Source organism: Chionomys nivalis, chromosome 1 (genome assembly GCF_950005125.1).
Source record: "Chionomys nivalis chromosome 1, mChiNiv1.1, whole genome shotgun sequence".
Classification (NCBI taxonomy): Eukaryota; Metazoa; Chordata; class Mammalia; order Rodentia; family Cricetidae; genus Chionomys; species Chionomys nivalis.
In genome coordinates, this window is record NC_080086.1 from 28,219,380 (window position 1) to 28,239,954 (window position 20,575).

The following is a 20,575-nucleotide window of genomic DNA, read 5'->3' on the forward strand; positions in this document are numbered from 1 at the left end:
ATCATTATATTTTTATGCATAAATAGGTATACCACTATACCAGAAAATTTAAGTAGAGTCCACACAGCATCTCCCCCCTCATCTATCTGTCTGTCTATCTATCTATCTATCTATCTATCTATCTATCTATCTATCTATCTATCTATCTATTTCAGTAGACTCACATCAATTTATTTAAATAACCGAATACTGGCTTCTGGAATTCATGCCTCACCTTTGAAAAAAGGCAAAGTTGGCTTAGGTTGGGCAATTCCTTGTGATTGTTGATGTTTTTCACGCCCCCATGGTAGGAATAGTATATAGAGAAAACCTTCCTCCTGTAGAAAGGGCGATGGAAGTCTCTCATAAATAATGGTCTAGGCAGAAGACTCCTGGGGAAGATGATTATTCTTAGTTTTTCTTCTGCTTGTTTTCTCTTATAAAAGGTCCCTTTAGCTTGTTCCCCATTTATTCAGCCACAGAACATTTTGCTGTCATTCGACATCAGCTCAGAAAGGAGCAGATGTCTGCAGGACAGGATGCTGATGTCCCTGTTCAGGGTGATCAGGGGCATCCTGGACGCCTGGTTCTGCCCATGTCTCCAGTGTTCCAGGCTGATGTTTGTGGGGTGAAGAGACCAAGGCGACTTGCAGGCCTGAGATGTAAACGATGATATGATGCAGGATTTCCACCTTGGTCACCTTGTTCTATGGGATGTTGGGCGCCAGCTCCTTGAGCTTTGAGTAGCAAACACTCATGTTTTAGAGCAAACTCACTGGGTGGTCCATCAGGGTTTTGCCCTGGGAGATTCCCAAGGTGTGGCCTGACAGGCTGTTTTCTTAATGGATCTCACCTGACTGAAGGCTTTCTACCTGCTCTTACAAGGAGAGTCCAGGAGAGAGCCGCTGCAGGTGGGCTGAGCGGGCACCAGGCTCTGCTCAGAATCCCGAGCTTTTATCTTAAAACAGAATGAGTGTGTGAACGACACTTTCCTAATGGACTGAACCGGTCAGTCGAGGTGGTGTGAGCCTGTTCTCCCCATTGAGGCTTCAGGGTTACTTAAGGTCCCGCACCAATGGCCACTCTGGGACACAGTAGGACCTGGTTTCAAAAAATTGGCATGATCAAGGTGCACTTTTTAAACAGATTCTCATCATATAGCACAGGCTGGCCTTGACCTTATGGTGACCTTTCTGCCACTACACATTGCTTCACACATGCACGTAAGTCGCTTGGGTGTGAAGTTAACGGAAAACATCCTGTCTTGGTTTGTTCATCTCCTGAGTAACATGCGATAGAATTTCCCTCCAGTGTAAGAAATTTCAATTTTTCACATACCAACCATCATCATGTATTTTATGAGTTTCTGGGTTTTTATAATCCAAACCATTCCTTTTACATTTTAAGAGTTCATAAAACAAATTTTCCACATTTTTATATAGTGCATTTTTATTTGTTTCCTGCTTAAATATTTAAAGCCTTTGGAATTTATGTTGATGCAAGATATGACTTTTCCACCAAGCCTGCATACCTGCTGCTATAACACTGATGGACGGATCCACTGCTTCAGAACTAACTCAGAACTTTACCGACATCGTATATCACATTTCTTGCAAGCAGATAAGCTTATCACTTTCTATTTTTTCACTGAGTAGTGTGTTTCCTCAGTTATCTGTTCCACAGTTTAAATTATTGCATCATGATATAGTTTAGATGCAACAAACCTGTCCATTATGTTTCCTTATTAGAATTCTTCTTTGCTCATCTTTTTCTTTTTTAAAATTTATTTATTTATTTCTTTATTAAAGATTTCTGCCTCCAACCTGCCACCGCCTTCCATTTCCCTCCCCCTCCCCCAATCAAGTCCCCCTCCCTCATCAGCCCTAAGAGCAATCAGGGTTCCCTGCCCTGTGGGAAGTCCAAGGACCGCCCACTTCCATCCAGGTCCAGTAAGGTGAGCATCCAAACTGCCTAGGCTCCCACAAAGCCAGTACGTGCAGTAGGATCAAAAACCCATTGCCATTGTTCTTGAGTTCTCAGTAGTCCTCAATGTCTGCTATGTTCAGCGAGTCCGGTTTTATCCCATGATTTTTCAGACCCAGGCCGGCTGGCCTTGGTGAGTTCCCGAAAGAAAATCCCCATTGTCTCAGTGTGTGGGTGCACCCCTCGCGGTCGGTCCTGAGTTCCTTGCTCGTGCTCTCTTTCCTTCCGCTCCTGATTTGGACCTTGAGATTTCAGTCTGGTGCTCCAATGTGGGTCTCTGTCTCTGTCTCCTTTCATCGTCTGATGAAGGTTAATATTCAGGAGGATGACTATATGTTTTTCTTTGGGTTCACCTTCTTATTTAGCTTCTCAAGGATCACGAATTATAGTCTCAATGTCCTTTATTTATGGCTAGAAACCAAATATGAGTGACTGCATCCCACGTTCCTCTTTTTGGGTCTGGCTTACCTCACTCAGGATAGTGTTTTCTATTTCTGTCCATTTGCATGCAAAATTCAAGAAGTCATTGTTTTTTACTGCTGAGTAGTACTCTAATATGTATATATTCCATACTTTCTTCATCCATTCTTCCATTGAAGGGCATCTCGGTTGTTTCCAGGTTCTGGCTATTACAAACAATGCTGCTATGAACATAGTTGAGCATATGTATGATAGGGCATCTCTTGGGTATATTCCCAAGAGTGGTATTGCTGGGTCCAGGGGTAGGTTGATACCGAATATCCTGAGAAACTGCCACACTGCTTTCCAAAGTGGTTGCACAAGTTTGCATTCCCACCAGCAATGGATGAGTGTACCCCTTTCTCCACAACCTCTCCATCAAAGGATATCATTGGTGTTTTTGATTTTAGCCACTCTGACAGGTGTAAGATGGTATCTTAATTTTGTCTTGATTTGCATTTCGCTGATTGCTAAGGAAGTTGAGCATGATCTTAAGTGTCTTTTGGCCATTTGAACTTCTGTTGAGAATTCTCTGTTCAGTTCAGTGCCCCATTTTATAATTGGGTTGATTAGCCTTTTACGGTCTAGTTTCTTGAGTTCTTTATATATTTTGGAGATCAGATCTGTCAGCTGCGGGGGTGGTGAAGATCTTCTCCCAGTCAGTGGGTTGCCTTTTTGTCTTAGTGACAGTGTCCTTTGCTTTACAGAAGCTTCTCAGTCTCAGGAGGTCCCATTTATTCAATGATGCCCTTAATGTCTGTGCTGCTGGGGTTTTACGTAGGAAGTGGTCTCCTGTGCCCATGTGTTGTAGAGTACTTCCCACTTTCTCTTCTATCAGGCTCAGTGTGTTCAGACTGATATTGAGGTCTTTAATCCATTTGGACTTGAGTTTTGTGCATGGCGATAGATATGGATCTATTTTCATTCTTCTACAGATTGACATCCAGTTTTGCCAGCACAATTTGTTGAAGATGCTCTCTTTTTTCCATTGTATACTTTTAACTCTTTTATCAAAAATCAGATGTTCTTAGGTTTGTGGGCTAAAGTCAGGGTCTTCTATTCGATTCCATTGGTCGACTTCTCTGTTTTTATGCCAATATCAAGCTGTTTTCAATACTGTAGCTCTGTAATAGAGTTTGAAGTCAGGGATGGTAATGCCTCCAGACGATCCTTTATTGTATAAGATTGTTTTGGCTATCCTGGGTTTTTTGTTTTTCCATATAAAGTTGATTATTGTCTTCTCCAGATCTGTGAAGAATTTTGATGGGATTTTGATGGGGATTGCTTTGAATCTATAGATTGCTTTTGGTAGAATTGCCATTTTTACTATGTTGATCCTCCCAATCTAAGAGCAAGGGAGATCCTTCCATTTTCTGGTGTCCTCTTCAATTTCTTTCTTCAATGCCTTAAAGTTCTTGTCAAATAGATCTTTCACTTCCTTGGTCAGAGTTACCCCAAGATATTTTATGCTATTTGTGGCTATCGTGAAAGGTGATGCTTCTATGATTTCCCTCTCTGCTTCCTTATCCTTAGTGTATAGGAAGGCAACTGATATTTTGGAGTTGATCTTGTATCCTGCCACATTACTAAAGGTGTTTATCAGCTGTAGGAGTTCTTTGGTAGAGTTTTTGGGGTCGCTTATGTATACTATCATATTATCTACAAAGCTTAACTTTTTCCTTTCCAATACGAATCCCCTTGATCCCCTTATGTTGTCTTACTGCTATTGCTAGAACTTCAAGCACTATATTGAAGAGGTATGGAGAGAGTGGACATCCTTGTCGTGTTCCTGATTTTAGTGGGATGGCTTTGAGTTTTTCTTCGTTTAATTTAATGTTAGCTGTCGGCTTGCTGTAAATAGCTTTTATTATATTTAGGTATGACCCTTGTATCACTAATCTCTCCAAGACCTTTATCATAAATGGGTGTTGAATTTTGTCGAATGCTTTTTCAGCATCTAATGAAATGATCATATGGTTTTTTTTCTTTCAGTTTATTTATATGGTGGATTACATTGATAGATTTTAGTATGTTCAACCAGCCCTGCATCTCTGGGATAAAGCCTACTTGATCATAATGGATAATTTTTCTAATGTGTTCTTGGATTCGGTTTGCTAGTATTTTATTGAGAATTTTTGCGTCGATATTCATGAGTGATATAGGCCTGTAATTCTCTTTCTTGGTTGGGTCTTTGTGTGGTTTTGGTATCAGGGTAATTGTAGCTTCATAATAGGAATTTGGCAATGACTCTTCTGTGTCTATATTGTGAAATACATTAAGGAGTATAGGTATTAGCTCTTCTTGGAAGTTCTGGTAGAATTCTGCATTGAAACCATCTGGTCCTGGGCTTTTGTTGGAATGGAGATTTTTGATAACAGTTTCTAATTCTTCGCGACTCACAGGTCTATTTAGATCGTTCACCTGGTCTTGGTTTAGCTTTGGTATATGGTACTTATCTAAAAAAATGTCCATTTCTTTTGCATTTTCCAGTTTTGTGACATACAGGCTTTTGTAGTAAGATCTAATGATTCTCTGAATTTCCTCTGTGTCTGTGGTTATGTCCCCCTTTTCATTTCTGATCTTATTTATTTGTGTGTTCTCTCTCTGTCGTTTAATTAGTTTGGATAGGGGTTTGTCAATCTTGTTGATTTTCTCCAAGAACCAACTTTTTGTTTCATTGATTCTTTGGACTGTTTTCTGTGTTTCTATTTTGTTGATTTCCGCCCTCAGTTTGATTATTTCCAGTCTTCTACTCCTCCTGGGCACGTGTGCTTCTTTTTTTTTCTAGAGATTTCAGGTGTGCTGTTAAGTCCCCAATGTATGCTTTCTCCGTTTTCTTTAAGTGGGCACTTAGTGCTATATACTTTCCTCTTAGCACTGCTTTCATTGTGTCCCATAGGTTTGAGTATGTTGTCTCTTTATTTTCATTAAATTCAAGGAAGACTTTAATTTCTTTCGTAATTTCTTCCTTGACCCAGGTGTGGTTCAGTAGTTGACTCTTCAGTTTCCATGAGTTTGTCGGCTTTCTGGGGGCAGCATTGTTGGTGCCTTTTAACTTTAATCTGTGGTGATCTGATAAGACACAGATGGACACTGATTTTTTTTGTACCTGTGGAGGTTTCCTTTGTTTCCGAGTATGTGGTCAATTTTCGAGAAGGTTCCATGAGCTGCAGAGAAGAAGGTGTATTCTTTCCTATTTGGGTGGAGTGTTCTATAGATGTCTGTTAAGTTCATTTGCTTCGTTACCTCCAACAATTCTCTTAATTCTCTATTAGGTTTCTGTCTGATTGACCTGTCAATTGGTGAGAGAGGTGTGTTGAAGTCTCCTACTACTAGTGTGTGTGATTTGATGTCTGCCTTGAGTTCTAGTAATATTTCTTTTACATAAGTGGGTACTTTTATATTAGGGGCATAGATATTCAGGATTGAGACTTCATCCTGATGAATTGTTCCTGTTATGAGTATAAAATGTCCATTTCGATCTCTTCTGATTGATTTTAGTTTGAAGTCAGTTTTGTTAGAAATTAGTATGACCACACCTGCTTTTTTCTTAGGACCATTTGCTTGAAAAACCTTTTCCCAACCCTTTACTCTGAGTAGATGCCTGTCTTTGTGGTTATGATGTGTTTCTTGCAAACAGCAGAATGTTGGATCCTGTTTTCGTATCCAATCTCTTAGCCTGTGCCGTTTTATAGGTGAATTGAGACCATTAGTATTAAGTAATATTAATGACCAGTGGTTGTTTACTCCGGTTATTCTTATTGTTTTTGGTAGTAGAGTTTGTGTATCTCCCTTCTTTGAGTTGTGCTGGTGAAGGGTCGCTAAATGCCTGAGTTATTGTAGGCAGTGTTGGCAATGTTGGATTCCTTGGGTTATGATTTTCCTTCTATTACTTTCTGTAGGGCTGGATTTGTGGCTATGTATTGTTTAAATTTGTTCTTATCCTGGAATGTCTTGTTTTCTCCATTGATAGTGAACGATAGCTGATGGAGGGAGGTCATTGGTTAATTAATAAAGAAACTGCTTGGCCCTCATAGGTTAGAACATAGGTGGGTGGAGTAAACAGAACAGAATGCTGGGAGGAAGAGGAAGTCAGCTCAGACTCGATAGCTCTCCTCTCTGGGGCAGATGTGATGAAGCTCCGACCCAGGATGGACGTAGGCTAGAATCTTCCTGGTATGTGCACCTTGGGGTGCTACACACATTATTAGAAATGGGCTAGTCCAGGTGCGAGAGTTAGCCGAGAAGAGGCTAGATATAATGGGCTAAGCAGTGTTTAAAAGAATACAGTTTGTGTGTTGTTATTTCAGGGCATAAGCTAGCCAGGCGACCAGGAGGTGGGGCGGCAAGAACACAGCCCGCAGCTCCCCACAACAGATAGCTTGGCTGGGTATAGTAGTTTGGGTTTGCATTCATGGTCTCTTAGTTTCTGCAGTACCTCTATCCAGGACCTTCTGTCTTTCATGGTTTTCATAGAGAAGTCAGGTGTAAGTCTGATTGGTTTACCTTTATAAGTTACTTGCCTTTTTTCCTTTGCAGCTCTTAATATTCTTTCTTTAATCTGCATATTTTGTGTTTTGATTATTATATGGTGAGGGGATTTTTTTTTTGATCCAGTCTGTTTGGTGTTCTCTATGCTTCTTGAATATTCAAAGGAATATCTTTCTTTATGTTGGGAAAGTTTTCTTCCATAATTTTGTTAAAAATATTTTCTGGGCCTTTGAGCTGTGACTCTTCTTCTTCTATCTCTATTATTCTTAGGTTTTGTCTTTTTATTGTGTCCCATATTTCCTGAATGTTTTGTGATGAGAATTTGTTGGCTTTGCTGTTTTCTTTGATCAGTGCGTTTATTTTCTCTACGGTGTTCTCAGAATCTGAGATTCTTTCTCTTGCATTCTATTGATTATGCTTGTTTCTGTAGTCTCTGCTCATTGACCTAGACTTTCCATATCCAGCTGGTCCTCAGTTTGTGTTTTCTTCCTTGCTTCGATATCAGTTTTCAATTCTTGAACTGTTTCCATTACCTGTTTGATCGGTTTTTCTTGGTTTCCCAGGGTATCATTTACGTATTTACTCATTTCTTCAAACTTCTTGTTATACTTCTCATCCATTTCTATAAGGGCGTTTTTTACATGTTGTTTAAGGGACTCTATTGCTTTCATAAAGTCATTTTTTTCCATTTCTGTGTTAGGGTGTTCAAGTCCTTCTGTTGTAAGATCATTGGGTTCTGGTGTTTTCATGTTGTTTTTCAGATTGTTGGGTAAATTCTTGCCTTGGCGCCTGCCCATCTCCTCCTATCGATGCTATCTAATGGGTCTCTTAAAACAGGATCAGGTTTCCCTGCTGGCTCGGGGCCCTCCCTTACAAAATGCCCTCGCTCCGTTTCCTGGCTCCTGCCACGGGCCAAGATCCCTCTCACCACTCAGAAGGGTCTTCAGGAACAGGACCAGGCTCCCTGTTCACCAGGGACCTCTCCAACAAAAGGCCTACCACTCTGCAGGCCAGCCACCAAAACAGAGAAACTCCCGCTGCTCTCTGCCCCGAGCTCCTGACCCAGAGCACAAACAGGCTAAACTGGCTGATCCCGTGACCCCACGGAAGGGAGGGAGGGTGAAGGAGGCCCCTGGGCACAAGCTGGGATGGGCCAGGGAGAGAGAGGTCACAGCAGAGGAGGAGCAGTCCCAGCAGAGGGGACCAGCCCTCGCAGACTAACTGGAGGGTCAAGGGGGTCGGGGAATGCCCCCCCCCCCCCCCCCGCTCCCCATTCGCCAGTGGACCTCACCAATAAAAGGCCTACCACTCTGCTGGCCAGGCCCCAAAAATACCTACTTGATTTAATTGTAGTGGGGCGATCGGCTCTTAGTGTGGGCTTCACTGTTTCCTGCTTGGACTATCCTGCATCCGCTGCATCCGCGCGCTGGTCTCCGCCGTGTCTGTGCGCCGGTCTCCGCCTCGTGCCTGCTCATCTTTTTCTACTTGTGTGTTAGAATCATATTGGTAGACTTGAGTTTTCATACTGACTTGCTATTCCCTTTGTTTAAATGATCAGCACCCATCATGGTTTTCAGTAGTGTTTTATTCAGATATTTCCTTAATGCAATACCTTCTGATCATATTTTCCTTCTGTTATCTTTTCTCACACCCACTTCCTTCTTTCTATGCCCCTAATGGTCCCCGTTTTCTTTCCTACCCCCCTTTCCCCTAAATTCCATGTGTGAGAGAAAACATGTGATGATGTCCTTGCAAGGCTGGCTTGTTTTGCTTGTAGGAAGATAGAATTCAATGAACTTGCAGGCAAATGACATAATTTCATTTTTATAATGGATGAATAAAGGTCCATTGTGTGTATAACCACACTTGTAAAGATCCCTCATTCTGTTCATGAGCCTTTGGGTGGGTGACTCAGTGCTTGGCTGCTAGGAATAGCACCGTGATAAACACGGGTGCAGTTATTCCTACACAGTAAGTTGACTTTGATTCTTTGGGTTAAAGAAGTGATGTGCTGGCTAGCCTTATGCCACCGCGACACAAGCTAGAGTTATCTGAGAGGAGGAGACCTCAATTCAGAAGACGCCTTTATAAGATCTGACTGTTAGCAGGCCTGTAGGACGTTTTCTTAATTAGTGATTGATGAGGGAGGGCCCAGACCATTGGGGGTGGTGCCACTCTTAGGCTGCTGGTGGTCCTGGCTTCTATAAGAAAGCAGGCTGAGCAAGTCAGGGGAGACAAGCCAGTGAGCTGCTCTCCTCCATGGCCTTTGCTTCAGCTCCTACCTCCAGGATCCTGCCCTGCTTGAGTTCCTGTCCTGACTTCCTTCAGTGATGAACTACAAATAAACCCTTTCCTCCTCGACTTGCTTTTGTTCATGGTGTTTCATCACAGACCAGGGATGTCTCCGGATGGTACCACACTCTGTTTCCAGCACAGATTTCCATACTGACCAGGCGAATAATCCTCACCCGCATTTCCCCCACATCCTCACCAACATCCATTGCTTTAATTTTTTTCACAGTAGCCATTCAGCCTGGGAGAGTTAACACCCCAGTTTACTTTTTGATTTCCATTTCTTTGGTGGCTCAAGAGAGTGAATTACTTTTTCATAATCTAAAAAGTGTTCTGTGAATTTTTGTGCTAATGGGACTGGTTGGCGAAGGTGGAGTTATCCTGTGACCTGGCAGTCACTTCCCAATTAACCACTCAGAAACTTATTAATTACAAATGCTCAGCCAATAGCTTAGGTTTCTTTAACTCTTACAACTCAAGTTAACCCATTTCTTTTTTCTTTTAATTTTAAATTTGTTCTTCATTTTAGATATCAACCACAGTTCCCCTTCCCTCCGTCCTCCTTCTCTCCCCACCTCCCCCACCCCAGTTAACCCATTTTATTAATCATGGCTTTTACCTCTCCTCTATGTCCAGTTTTCTTTCTGTCTGGTTGTGACTCCTCTGGCTCCACCCTTCTTCTTCCCAGTGTCCTGGGTCTGGTTCTCCCACCCAACCTTATCCTGTTCACCTTCTTTGTTAAACCAATCACAGGGACATATATTCACACAGTGTGAAGGAATATTTCACATTTCTCCTACCCTCTGTAAAATATACTGTGATTGGTTTGTGGGCCAAAGTTGGATGCCCCAACATTACAGAAGAACCTAGGGTGACTATCCAGGCCGTCAAGATGCCCCTGTCATTAGGAAACAACCTTCTGGGGTCTTTGATGGGTTAAAGACTAAAAAATTAGACAAAGTTTTTTAGTTATGATAAAAAGGTAAATTAGATTTGAAACTTTGTACTCACAAGGGTAAGATGGATAATAGAATATTTTTTATGATTTTGCCAAATGCAAATTATTGAATATTGTAACTGTAATTCTTACTTGATAAGTTGTTTGTTGTATATAATGTTACTGTGTTCACGTTAAAACCTTCCTTTCTAATTTAGACAAAAGTGGGAAATGCTCTGGAATAATCCTTCTGTACACTGCTTAAATTAAGCTGTGATTGGTTTTAAAAAGCTGGCTGGCCAATAGCTGGGCAGGATAAGGAAAACCAGACTAAGGACACTGGGAAAAAAAGGGTGGGGTCAGAGGAGTCACCAGAATGACATGGAGAGGAAACTGGAGGTGCAAGATGGAAGAGAGGAGGGGCCACTGAGTCTATAATTTGTGATCCTAAAGAAGCTAAATAAGAGGGTGAGCCCAAGGAAAAACATATAGTTATCCTCCTGGCTATGGGAAGTAGACAAGATTGCCGGGCAAAAAATTGGAATCTTGGGGGTGGGGTGGGATGGGGGTAAGGGGAGATGGGGAGAGAAAAGTGTGAAGGAGAGGATGGGGGGAACTTGGGGAAACGGAATGATTGGAGATAAAGGAAGGTTGGATAGGGGAGCAGGGAAACTCATATCTTAGTTAAGGGAGCCACCTAAGGGTTGGCAAGAGACTTGAACCTGGAGTGGCTACCAGGCGCCAGGGCAATGTCCCCAGTTAGTCCTTGGGCAGGTGAGGATAGGGAACCTGAAATGACCCTATCCTATAGCCATACTGATGAATATCTTGCATATCACCATAGAACCTTCATCTAGCGATGGATGGAGATAGAGCCAGAGGCCCACACTGGAGCACCGGACTGAGCTCCCAAGGTCCTAAAGAGGAGCAGAAGGAGGGAGAACATGAGCAAGGAAGGCAGGACCACGAGGGGTGCACCCACCCACTGAGACAGTGGGTCTGATCTATTGGGAGCTCACCAAGGCCAGCTGGACTGTGACTGAAAAAGCATGGGATAAAACTGGACTCTCTGAACATGGCGGACAATGAGAGCTGATGAGAGGCCAAGGACAATGGCACGGGGTTTTGATCCTACTTCAGGTTCTGGCTTTGTGGGAGCCTAGACAGTTTGGATGTTCACCTTCCTAGACCTGGATGGAGTGGGGAGGACCTTGGACTTTCCACAGGGCAGGGAACCCTGACTGCTCTTAGGGCTGGAGAGGGAGGAGAAGAGGAGTGGGGGGGAGGGGGAGAGGGGCGGGAGGAAGGGGAGGGAAATGGGAGGTGGGGAGGAGGCGGAAAATTTTTTTTTTTCGATAAAAAAAAAAAGACTGACTCCCAATCAGAACTCTGGATTTCTAGGCTCAGGCAAACTTCCGCGGTAGACACCACCGTGAATATTGCTGGGTAGTCATGGTACGTTGCTGGAGCAATTAACTCTGCATTCTGTGGCCAACTACTGGGCCAAGTTTCCCACTAAACTCTCCAGGTTTCATTTCAAAAAAAAAAAAAAAAGATGTAAGAGAGGTAACGTCAAGTGGCAGAATGGCACAGTGGTGTTTATTTTTGGGTTATTGTTCTTTCTTTCTAAAAGAAAATCAAACCGGCATGTTATGTAGCTTAAGTGGATTGTCAAGCAGTCTGGGATAGCCAGGCCTAACTTGCATTATCCTATCTCAGCATCCTGAGAGCTGGGGCTAGGGGTCCACACCACAGGGTCATAGGTTTTATATTTTCCCGCTCTCTATATATTCTCTGGTTTTTTTTTTTTCTTAATCAATTCCCTGTTAGATGAATAACTGGAAAAGAGTTTCTTTTATTCCTTAGTCCGTTTTTTTTTCTTTTCTTTGTTAGGCACTATTTCCTTTGCTGTTCAGCCAACTCCTCTTCTAGAGTTTAAAACTTAAAGTCTTAATTAAGGACCTTGTTCTATTAAGAGTTGATTCTTCAGTAGGGATTGGGATTGGGATCTAGCTTCAGTCTTCTAGATGTGGGTGTACAGTTTCTCAGCAACACCTGTTAGTGCGGCTTCTTCAGTGGATGCTTTTGGTATGGAATCCGGTGGTGGCAGCTGCATGGCTTTACTTCTATGGCTCAGTAGTGTACTCTGAAGCCAGCTATTGTGATAGCTCCAGCATCCCCCGTTTTGCTTAGGGTCTCTTTGGCTTTTCTTTTTCTCTTGAGTGCTTTCTCGCTCTCTGTGTGTGCATATTTGCATTTCTTTATAATGTTGAGCTCCCCCCCCCATTTCTGTGAGGAGGGTAAGTGGAAGGGATGTATTTGATTTCTAGATGATGTCTAATAATATGGTCATTTTCACAGTATTTTGCTGATTCATGGACTTAGGAGGCTGTTCTACCCTCCAGTGCCTCGTTCAGCTTCTTCCTTTAGGGCTTGTGGTTTTCTTCAGAGATGAACTTAACCCCTTTGTTGTCTTTACACTTAGTGTTTTCATCATTTGAGGCTATTGTGAATGCAATATTTGTACCTTGAGTTTTCATTCTACTACTTTTCTGACAATATTTATCAGATATGAGCCATCTGTTTGAAGCTTAGTGTCTTTGAAGACCATTATCATCTGCAAAAAGGGTAATTTGACCCCTTTGCTCTCTATCTGCATTCCTTTTATTCTTCTGAGTAAAATTCAAGTACCTTTTCTTTTCTTTTCAAGATAGGGTCTCACTATGTAGACCAGGCTGGCTCAAAAATATAGATGTCTGCCTGTCTCTGCCCCCTGAGTGCTGGGATTAAAGATGTGCACCACCACACCCAATGAAGTTCAAGTATTTTATTCAATAATAATGACCAGAATGGACATATTTGTCTCATTCTTGATATTAGAGAAAACGTTTTCAGTTTTTCTCAGAGTGTTGCCTATCAGTTTGTCGTGCGCAGTCTGTGCTCTGCTGAGGTGTGTTCTGTGCTCTGCTGAGGTGTGTTCTGTGCTCTGCTGAGGTGTGTTCTCTCTGTGCTCTGCTGAGGTGTGTTCGTTCTGTGCTCTGCTGAGGTGTGTTCTCTCTGTGCTCTGCTGAGGTGTGTTCTGTGCTCTGCTGAGGTGTGTTCTGTGCTCTGCTGAGGTGTGTTCTCTCTGTGCTCTGCTGAGCGGTGTTCATTCTGTGCTCTGCTGAGGTGTGTTCTCTCTGTGCTCTGCTGAGGTGTGTTCTGTGCTCTGCTGAGGTGTGTTCTCTCTGTGCTCTGCTGAGATGTGTTCATTCTGTGCTCTGCTGAGGTGTGTTCTCTCTGTGCTCTGCTGAGGTGTGTTCATTCTGTGCTCTGCTGAAGTGTGTTCTCTCTGTGCTCTGCTGAGGTGTGTTCTGTGCTCTGCTGAGGTGTGTTCTCTCTGTGCTCTGCTGAGGTGTGTTCTCTCTGTGCTCTGCTGAGGTGTGTTCTCTCTGTGCTCTGCTGAGGTGTGTGCTCTGCTGAGGTGTGTTCTCTCTGTGCTCTGCTGAGGTGTGTTCTGTGCTCTGCTGAGGTGTGTTCTCTCTGTGCTCTGCTGAGGTGTGTTCTGTGCTCTGCTGAGGTGTGTTCTCTGTGCTCTGCTGAGGTGTGTTCATTCTGTGCTCTGCTGAGGTGTGTTCTTTCTGCTCCTAGTTTCTTCAGGTCTTTTTATGGTGTAGAAACACCTGATGTTGTCAAACACTTTCGATGTGTACTGACATGATCACGTGCTTCAGGAGACTTGCTAACCTGTCAAGCCACCCCTTTACTCTTAGTGCACAATCTTTTAAAAGGGAAATTACATTTGTGAATATTTGAGGACTTTTGTATCTAGGCACCTCAAATAAATTGGTTTTTAGTGTTACCTTTTGTGTGTGTCCTTATCTGGTTCTGATGTCAGGGTAAGACAGTTTGTAGAGGCATTTTATTTGAGCTTTCTCTCCCATTCTCAGGACTTAAGAAGCATTCCTCTTTTCTATTTTATCAAATAGTGTGAGAAATAATTGTTAGTCCTTTTTAAAATTCAGAAGTGGATCCAATTAGTCATTAGCTATTCTTGTTAGATTATTGCTACTTCAGTTTCATAGCTTATTATATAGCGAAATGGCTAAGGCAACAGCATCTTGTCCGACTATTTTCTACTTTGTTTCTGCCTCCACACTCCTCAGCCTTCTACACCTCACCCCCATGGCCACATCCTCCTGGGCAATGCTTTCGAGACTGTCTGTGACCCTGACCACGGTCCAGACCTATTAACCAAAATAATTGATGTTTGAGCAGGCAGAAACATAAAACTAAAATAACCAAGAGGAAGTGTAAGTCAAAAGTAATTGTCATGTGGTGTCTGGAAAATACCACCAAGCACTGCAAAAAGACAGAAGTTGTTCTGAGCCCCCTCAAACATTGACGTCATTGTGGTTTTTGTCTTTAAAAATGCTGTTCCCTAACCTTTGGCACCAAGAGACTTTGAGGCATAAGTCTGTTCTTGGTCACCCACTAATGAAAGAATTCATATATTTTAATCAGTATAATTAGCATGGTTGCCAATAACTACGTCCTGTGGACCATTTCATTAGAACTGTTTACATTGTTGATGTCTTGGTAAATCACACATATGGCTAGAAATGTACACTCTTCATCAGTCATGCACATGTTCAGAAATTTATTATTTCCTCTAGACTTTCTGATTTACTAGAGTTTAACCTTTTAAGATAATTCCTAACTATCATCCCCCACCCTCACAAACCTCTTCTTTGACTGGAGGGCTACAGTGATAGTTTATGTTTCCTGGAGTTAATGTCATGTTAAAGTCTTTGCCCAGTTGTTCTCTGGGGATCTAACTGTTGCTTTCTCTTCAGTGTGAATTTACCTGATAAAGACCCAAGGTCCTTGTAGGGAAAGAACCATCGACTGTGTCCATGTTTGATGCTACCAGGGTGTTTCCTTAAGAAGGTCAACTTCCCTTCTCTGTAAGCTGGCTTTGATGGTTTCTATAATTCATCCAGAGTTTTATATACTTGACCTGAAACTCTTCTGTTTATAGAAATCAAGTGAGGCGTCAGGAGGCTGATTTATATTATTTGTGGACATGGCCGTAATTATAATTAGCCCACTCAGTGGGCCTGTGGGAGTCACATCATTCTGTCGCTTTGATTCTACTCTTGACTGTGATAACCACACTGTCATGGACTCAGTGGTTCTGAGCCTTTAAGATTTGGAAGTCAACATGGTGCTATTGAGATATAGGGGCCTTTGGGAAATTATTAGACCATGAACGTGGATTTTTCACCCACACAGTGTCCTTTTAGGAAAAGCCCAGAGACCTAGTTTGAAGACTGTGACTACATTTCAGCAGACCAGCAAGTCAATAAAAGTCGTGGAGTGGGGAGGAGCATTTTCTGAAGCTCCAGGGCCTGACCCCTGTCCAGCAGTGCCATGGGCTGGACCACTGTCCCAGTATGGAATTTAGCCCCTCTGTCCACATGAGTCTGCCCTGAAAGGCGGGACTATAGCTTTAGCATGTTAAAGAGAATCAAATATTAGGTTAGATACTGTACTGCTTTTTTTTTTTTTTTTTTTTTTTTTTTTTTTTTTTTTGGTTTTTTCGAGACAGGGTTTCTTCGTAGCTTTTGGGTTCCTGTCCTGGAACTAGCTCTTATAGACCAGGCTGGCCTCAAACTCACAGAGATCCGTCTGTCTCTGCCTCCCGAGTGCTGGGATTAAAGGCGTGCGCCACCAACGCCCAGCTGTATTTTATCATTTTGTCTTTCCAAAGTTATTTCCCTTTCCTTGTCTCTCTTCCTTTTGGCCATTTTATTTTATCCATTCTTTAAGAATTTTATATATCTATACAATGTATAAAATAGTTACACAATATAAAGATATTTATACAATGATTTTTTTTTCATTTTTTTATTCTTTTTTAATTAAAATTTCCAACTGCTCCCCGTTTCCCATTTCCCTCCCCCTCCTCCCACATATTGCCCCCTCCCCCCGCTCCCCTCCCCCTATACCCACTCCTCTTCTCCTCCCCCCAGTCCATTCCCCCTCCCTCTTGATACTTTGATCATGTCACCCACATGTTCCTCTCCCAACTTCATCTTCCCCTTTCTCTCTTCTTCTTCCTTTCGATTTTCCGCTCTTATAATCCGCTGAGTCGAGTTAGAGCTGTCTGTCTGCCTGTGGGTCCTCGGATGTCCAAGGATCATCCCTTGGAGTGTGTTGTCCAATTTCTTACTTTTTGCATGGTGTTAATAGAAGAGCAGGGGCCGGGCGGTGGTGGCGCACGCCTTTAATCCCAGCACTTGGGAGGCAGAGGCAGGCGGATCTCTGTGAGTTCGAGACCAGCCTGGTCTACAAGAGCTAGTTCCAGGACAGGCTTCAAAACCACAGAGAAACCCTGTCTCGAAAAACCAAAAAAAAAAAAAAAAAAAAAAGGAAGAGCAGGGCTTATATTTTTAACCATTGCTGCCACCATGTGGTCATATTTCATTACTGTACCGGGGAGCGGGTAAAAGGCTCCAACTTCTGACCTTAACGCGAACAGGGAACACACACACACACATGCAACTCCAAACGGTGATGCGAAGAACCTGAGACCTGCCTCCAGTGGAGCTCATGTGTGTTTCATAACAGCATTCATTCTTTAAAAAGCATTCATCTGCATGTAACCTAATTTGAATAGTTTCCTAGTCTTAATCTCATCTCAAAGCAAGATGCATAACGACTCTGGAAACGCATTGTTGATCCCGTCTCTTTACCGAATTGGATTCCAGAGGAAAAAAATGCACAGGAAGCTGGGCCTAATCTCCAGAAACGTTTCCATTGCTAAAATCTCTCAGGAGACTTCTATTTTGTTCTAGAACTTATTGTATTGGCCCAAATAATTTTGGCTGTCCCTGAAAATTAAATAGCAAATGTTTTAAGGAGTAGACGTTCACTTGAGACAGATCTGTGCAACTGCCCCACCACGGCTCTGTCCTCCATTTCTCGTCGTCCCGCACAACCACTGCTCTTTGCTGTTGGTTTTCGTTTTGTTTTTTTCAGACAGGGTTTCTCTGTATATCCCTGGCTGTCCCGGAGCTCACTCTGTAGACCAGGCTGGCCTCAGAGATCCCCCTGCCTCTGCCTCCCTGGAGCTTGAACTAAAAGCCTGGACCACTAGGCCCACATCACAACCACTGTTTTTGAATGATCCCACCAGCTTCTACAATAAAATCAGACCCTTATTAAATTAATCTCACCTCATATCTCCAGTCCCCTAGTGGCATAAATAAGCACGGGCATCATGTTTTTGCTAAGACAGCCTTTTGTTTACTGCAGCAAGTATCTGCCACAATAACCTAGACTGGGAATGCTTCATTTAGACTGATCAATCGTCCCTGCTCTTTTAGGTTTCATGGTGAGGTGGCACAGAGCTCACAGTACAAAGCTCAGTAGAGGACTTATCTCGTGGGCATAGAAAAAAAGTAAGTCAGTGAGTACGAGCCAGGTCCCACTAGCCATGTGAGGACACCATCCAGCTCTTAACATTTCCCTGTCCTCCCTAAAGGAACTAAGGCCTTGACAGCTGGGCCCACATGTTAGAGGCTTGGCCCTCAGCCTGTGCTACTATTGGGGGTGGGGGTGGGATCTTAAAAGGGACTGACCAATGGGAGCAAGACAGGTCATTGAGGGGATTATGGGACTCTGTCCGTTTCTTTCTCTCTTTGGAAGGCTGATCCTGAAGTGAGTGACTTTCCCCTGTGACATGCTGCATTGCCACAGGCTCAGAAAAACAGGCTAACTAACCGTTAGGGTTTGAATCTCAACTGTCCCCACAGGCTCATGTGTTAAACACCTGATTATCAGTTGGTGGTTCCCAGGGTGAGGGGATACAGTTCATTGTGGTCATCTGGTCGTCAGTGGGTGGTTTCCAGGCCGAGGGGATACAGCCAGCCCATCGTGGTCACCTGGCTGTCAACTGGTGGTTCCCAGGTTGAGGGGATACAGCCCATTGTGGTCACCTGGCTGTCAACTGGTGGTTCCCAGGTCGAGGGGATACAGCCCTTTGTGGTGGGGAAAGAATAATGGCTAGGAATGTTTAGGTCCAAGGATGTAAGAACTTATGAAAGAGATTCCTCATACTCCATAGATCAAGAAGCAGACAGAACTTGGCTGGGCTAGAATTCTCAAACTTCACCCTACTGCTATCCAGGACCCATATCCAAAAGATCTCACAACCTCTCAGAACAGCCCAGCTTGGGACCGAGCATTTCTCAGTCACCCGAGCCTGTGGGGACATTCTGCTTTGAAACCACAACACCTTCTATGACATAATGGATTTATCATTACCATTTTTAACAGGACCGTTTCAACGGATTTTCAATCTGTCAGTCAGGATAGCTATTTTAATGGCACTAAAGGACACTCTTTTTACCTTTGCAAAAAGTGTTTCTACCCAGATGTATTATATATTTTTCCCCCTTGTGCTGGAAACTGAATAAACTGTTCTGGAATAATCCTTCTGCATACTGTGTGAATATAAGTCACTGTGATTGGTTTAATAAACAAGCTGACTGGCCAATAGCTAAACAGGATGAAGTTAGGTGGGAAAGTCAAACAGAGAATGATGGGAGGAGGAAGGGCAGAGTGAGTGAGGGAGACAGAGAATGAACTAAACACACCAAATGGAATAGAGGCAAAAGCCATAAGCCTCGGGGTAGCACACAGATTAATAGAAATGGGTTAAGTTGTAAGAGCTAGTTAGTGATAACCCTGAGCTTTTGGTTGAACTTTTATGATTAATATTGACTCTCTGAGTTGGTTATTTGATAAACAGCTGCTGGTTATTTGGAGCAGGCAGTTAGTACAGAAAAACTCTGCCTACAGTCGACACACTTAAGAATGCAGGTCAAAATGCACATATGACCTCAGAGTCTGTGTCAGCATGCACAGGGCCTGCGCGGGTCTCAACCAGACACAGTGGGGTCCTAGAGATGAAAGAAGAAGTAGGCACATACCTCCATCCCTAACCCAGAAGCAATCTCTGATTGATAAGTACTTGATGTAGTGGTATATTATTTGTATTTTGATAAATAAATCTTGCCTGAAGACCAGAGGCAAAACTAAAACTATTAGAGCTCAGGCAATGGTGACACACACTTTTAATCCCAGGATTTGGGAGACAGTCAAATGAACCTCTGTGAGTTCAAGGCTACCCTGGGCTACACGAGATCAATGTAGAAACAAATCCCAGGTGGTGGTGGCTCACACTTTTAATCCCAGTCCTAGAGAGTCACACTCCTTTAATCCCAGCACAGGAGGGAATCTAAAATGGGAGGAGAGAGAGGCTTAGTCATCTTAGTTTTGTGGTCATCCAGCCTTGGTAGAGAGATAAGAAGACTTCTCTAGTGGCCCTTGCTTTTCTGGTTTCAGGTTGAGATTAATTTATCAAAATATAAATAATATACCACTACAACTTGCAAATGGAAATTTAGTTTCCTCCCAGGGATGTTCATTGGGAGAGCTGGCTGCATGTCCAGCAGTAGACAGTCAGAAGAAAGCAAACTCAACAGCATCTTTGGAGGTTCCTTATCTTGCAATGTCATGTCAGGGTCCTTCCTTTTTCTTTTAAATTTTATCTTATTTTTAGTTTTTGGTTTTTTGAGACAGGGTCTCTCTGTGTGTAGCCCTGGTTGTTTAGAACTCATTCTATAGACCAGGCTGGCCTTGAACTCACAGAGATCCACCTTCCTCTGTCTCCCAAGTGCTGAAATTAAAGGCGTGCGCCACCACTGCCAGCTCCTTATTTTACCTTGCATGTCCTTTGAGTATATATTATAATTTCCTGTTTACTTTTCTAATGGGATTCCCGAGTGTTTGAACAAGGGGGTCTCTGTGTCTATATCTGTTTCTTGTGCTTCTCCTTGGCTCACTTCCTTCTGTTTGTTTTGTCTTATTCTGATATGTTGGTTTTTGTTCTATCATCATATAATATCATATTATATATTATAATTATCCTTAGAAAGCTGTTTGTTTTCTTTTCTTTCTTTTTTTCCCTTTTGTTGGGGGGGGGGAGTTTGAGACAGGGTTTCTCTGTGTAGTCCTGGCAGTGCTGGAATTAGCTCTGTAGACCAGGCTGGTCTTGAACTCAGAGATCTGCCTGTCTCTGCCTTCCCAGTGCTGGGATTAAAGAGGTGTGCCATCACTTCCTGGCTACTGTTTGTTTCCTAATGAGAGGCAAACATGAGATGGGTTGGGATGGGACCAGGAGGAATAGAGAGAAGGCAAAGTCTAATCAAATACATATTATGTGAGTCAAAAAATTCTATTTTTAATAAAAGGGAAACATTTTAAAAACTGCTGATCAAGTATTCTGTATTCTTAAGTATTGAGTTGTAATCCCTGCCTTTTGATTTTTTGAGGTAGAGCTGGGTTATGAAGCCAAGACACACCTGGAACTTGCTCAGTAGACTA

The 20,575-nt window shown here is 42.8% G+C and overlaps 1 pseudogene; it reads right to left on the reverse strand.

Annotated features, from left to right (window-relative positions):
- Positions 1 to 451: 451 nt before the first annotated feature.
- LOC130870460 (DNA-binding protein inhibitor ID-2-like) lies at positions 452 to 1,574 on the reverse strand (annotated as a pseudogene).
- Positions 1,575 to 20,575: the final 19,001 nt, after the last annotated feature.